General features: G+C 46.7%; 1 pseudogene; it reads right to left on the reverse strand.

Moving 5' to 3' along the window:
• Positions 1–293: 293 nt before the first annotated feature.
• The window catches only part of LOC111966626 (segment polarity protein dishevelled homolog DVL-1-like), a 24,730-nt pseudogene continuing 20,655 nt past the window's right edge, over positions 294–4,368 (reverse strand).

A 4,368-nucleotide genomic window follows, 5' to 3' on the forward strand; every position in this document is an offset into this window, starting at 1 on the left:
ATTCTACAAATTCAACATTTCACAAATTGTTTACTTGAATGGGTGAATACGGAATAGGACAAATATAACAATAAATACCTCACATGGCTGGATGTCTCCTACTGCTGGTTAAATATAGTAAATGCAATTCTGACTATTGGCTACCATTGAGCTATATAACACTTAGCATCATCTAATACAGTTAAAAGTTGTCTAACCAACCTTTTTTTCTGGTTTCTGTATGTACAACTAAAAAGCACATCAATTGCATAGTTCACAATGTTGTTTTTTAGAAGAGAAAAACAGACAAAATCTTTGTACATATATATTTTTTTATTCTTATATATAATACATTTCTATGTACAATTTATTCCTCTTTTTGTAAAGAAACTAAATGACGGACGAAGCTTTGATTGCAAACAGTGTTTCATACTAAAGGGCCAGAGAGAGAGCGAGACAATGAAAAAGTGCTCAAATAATTAGGAGAGTGCCGTGATAGAAAGGTCTTATGCACCACACCGTTTCTGTGTTGTCGGTAGACTCAAACACAGCTTTATTCATTTGTTTCACAAGAAGAATCTTTCATCAGAAATCATCTGGTGATATCACAGAACAATACCTACACTGTACAGAACTACACACCTCACTGTGTGAAGCTTTGGTTATCTCTGTTTCAGTCAACACTGATGACTGGAGGGGGACATCCATCCACTTTCAGCGACCCTGTTGTCTTTAACTGGTGATGATCAGCTTAGTTCTGTTTCAGGTAGTAGACCTCTGTTGTGGAGGTCACGGGTCAATTGACTGCATTATTAATGAGACATTGGACAAAGCACATCTAGGACAGTGGCCATAACCTGGCCACTGAGTCACACAGAGGGAAACTATGTGTGATTGTCTATGTGTCATAGAGAGAGGTATGACACTGACCTTCAATGCAACATCATGATCACATAAATATCACTACAATTCTCCAGTGTATGGATTCTCCATTTAGACCATTGGCAAGAGGCACTACCCCCCAAATTTAAACTAACAACTGGCTACAGTGTCTCCCTTATGAAGTTGGACAAATACAAGGGCTGTCAAATGGGCTGAGGCTAGCTTTGACTAGTTCGATTACTGATATGCTATCTTATCTGGTATGCAGGGAGACCATGACATATTATGTAGGGGGACCAGCTGCATACGGGATAAGATAGCAGGTCAGTCAGTTAGAGCAGGAGTTTTGGTATTATGGGCTAAACAGTGGAAGTTTGTGTAAAGGGTGACATGCTAGGAGGCTGGCTGGGAATCCAGAGCCTCTGGCGGGCTTTCSTCTTCCAGAGCTCTGGGTGGGTCTGGGGGATTGAGATCCAGACCCAGTCAGTTGGCCTGGATGTCTGGTTCTACAAACAGCAGGTAGTCATACTCTACATAGAGTAAGTACATGCTCTCAGGACTGGACTGTCTGTGTGGCAGCGCACAAGGATCACCACATTGAACACCACTCACATCGATTTTACAAACTGTACACGTCACGTCAATACAAAGGAGCTGGCAGGGGTTCAGATCAGACACTGAGGCTCTGTGTGTTTGTGTGATAGCAGGACTCTCATCTGTTCTGTTGTGCTCTAGTCTGCTGTCTTCCCCTGCTCCGACATCAGAGGGAGGGAGGGGAGAGGACCAGCGTCTACATTCTCAACTCAGGGATAGTCAGTAGCAGAGAGGAAAAGAAGAAAAGGAGAGGCGGGACGGAGAGGTGTCAGGCAGTTGGACGGGGGAGTTGTTTGTGCTCAGCGAGTTTTTAAAAGGCACTGTCCTGTCTGTCACATGATGTCAACAAAGAACTCACAGGGATTGCCCATAGCGTGCTGAAAGGACTGGCGGCTGGCCGTGAGTTCAGGGGGGACGGCTCCTAGCTCCCGTACCGGGGGGGCCCCGGGAGGGGTGCTGTTGCTGACGGAGGTCTTAGGGGCCAGCCGGGCCAGGCAGTATGGGGGGGGCAGGCCGGGGGGGCCGTAGGAGGAGGCGTGGCTTCGCTCACTGTGGCCACATGAGCCAAGCCCAGGCTGGGTGAAAGGGGCGTGTTTGTAGGTGAAGGAGGCGTGGCTGTGGGCGTGGCTATTCTGTGAGTGACAGTGGCTCCTGTGAGACTGGGCATGGCTGAAACCCGAGCGGGCGTGGCTGTTGCTGGAGTGGGCATGGCTGCTGTGATGACTCAACTGGCTGGCGGACCTATCGCCAGGGCGCCTTGCCCCTAGGATGCCTGGTGGCTCGGATTCACTGCATGTGGATCTGTGACCCTTCTCTTGTGGGGAGGAGCGTCGGCTAGGGCCCTTCCCTGTTCCAGTACCCACACTGGGGTTGGATCCACTGCTTCTGCTTCCTAGGAGAGGACAGAGACACACACACGTCAGCTGGGCAGTCTCTCACCTGGTTAAACAACACCAGACACACATCAGCAGCTACTTATTACTGATTTTGAACAGTTGGCTGAATTGGCTACCATTGCTGTGATAATCATGGTGGTTGAACATTCATTATAATTCCCATCCACTATACAGACCTAGTTGTTAACAATCAAAGATAAACACATGATAATTCCCTGGCTTTTTCTCCCCCAAATCTCAGACCGACTTCCCACTGGGCACAGACGTCAGTCCAACGTCTAGTTTTGATTTACATTTGGTTAGTTGTCAACTAACCTGAATTCAAAGTGAAATCAACAAAACAATTCATATAATTGGATTTAGGTTAAAGTTGAGTGAAATAATGAAATTCCCTTACGTTAATGATTTTTTTTCAAATCAATCAGTTTTCCATGTTGATTCGACGTCATCACATTGAACTTTTTGTTGTTGAAATGATGTGAAAACAACATCGATTCAACCAGTTTTTGCCCAGCAGGTTGAGATGCCACTCTGCCACCTATCATTGCTGACTATGGACTCCACTCTGGATTTTATTGATACAAATGTAACGATACACCTGCATCAAAGACACATTTTAACATTGGAGCACTGCATTGGTAACAGCCCAACAAATGGTGCTTTTATGATCTGTTCTCGGAGAAAGAAATCCATTCCGCATCACAGTGTTTAATTGTACAGAGAAAGATGAAAACGATCGTACTGATACAGGTGTACAACATTATCATCATGATCAAACATTTCCCCCACCTTTCAATAAGCAATGAGCCCAACAGTACTGGGTAAAGTGGTGAATGATTGCCCCCTAGCAGTGAGAATGATAGTGCAAGGCTTGGCCTGAACGGATCCTCYTGAGTCATGCACATCTCTGACTGAGACTACAGCAGCACAGTACCAACCAACACATGCCCACAAGTGCAGAGAGGGAGAACAGACGGTCAGGAGAGGAGTCAAACAGACACAGCCACAGGAGCAGAAACAGTATGGACACACACCAACACACACGCATACACTCACACACTCAGAGGGAGAAGCACGGGAAACAATAACCTTAAACGCTATGGTATGAGGAGAACGAGGTGTATATATATATATATTTACCCAGTATATATATATCTAAAGAGAGACAGAAATATTTAGAAATGTAGAGAGAGGAGAGGGCAAAGAGCAAGAGAGGAGGCAAGATAAAAAGTTGCGATGGATTGAGAGAGAGAGAGAGAGAGAGAGAGAGAGGTACAGGTAGCAGAGAAATAGAGGTAGTAGCGAGTGGGCTAGCTGTTAGCTTACCGGATCCCCAGAGTCCTGGGACTACCTGGTCCATCAGTCTACCGTTGCCCAGCAGAAACAGAGGGAACAACAGAGTTACACACACCTCCCAGCCCAGCCTAACCTGTCTAACCTGTCTACTGCTGTCCCCTCCCAACCCAGCCTAACCTGTCTAACCTGTCTACTGCTGTCCCCTCCCAACCCAGCCTAACCTGTCTACTGCTGTCACCTCCCATGAAGCAGGTAGAAAAAGGTGGGTTGGGAGGTGATAGCAGTAGATCGGTTATGAGGTTGAGAGGTGGAGAGCAGTAATGACAGGTTTTGCGGTTTGGAGGTGATAGCAGTAGACAGGTTGGGTTGAGGAGTGACAGCAGTAGACTACAGTTGGGTTAGAGGTGACGAGCGTAGACAGGTTATGCGTTGGAGAGGTGAGACAGCAGTAGACAGGTTGTTGGTTGGAGTGGTGACAGCAGTAGACAGGTTTGGGTTGGAAGGTGGTAGCAAGTAGACAGGTTGGGTGTTGGAGGTGATAGCAGTAGACAGGTTTGGCGTTGGACGTGACAGGCAGTAGACAGGTTGGGGTAGGAGTGCTGCAGTAGAAGTTGGGTTAGGAGGTGACAGTAGACCAGGTGGTTTTAGGGAGGTGACAGCAGTAGAAAGGTTAGCTGGGTTGAGGACGGGTGACAGCAGTAGAAGACAGGTTGGGTTAGGA

The sequence above is a fragment of the Salvelinus sp. IW2-2015 genome, linkage group LG7 (assembly GCF_002910315.2).
Source record: "Salvelinus sp. IW2-2015 linkage group LG7, ASM291031v2, whole genome shotgun sequence".
Taxonomy (NCBI): domain Eukaryota; kingdom Metazoa; phylum Chordata; class Actinopteri; order Salmoniformes; family Salmonidae; genus Salvelinus; species Salvelinus sp. IW2-2015.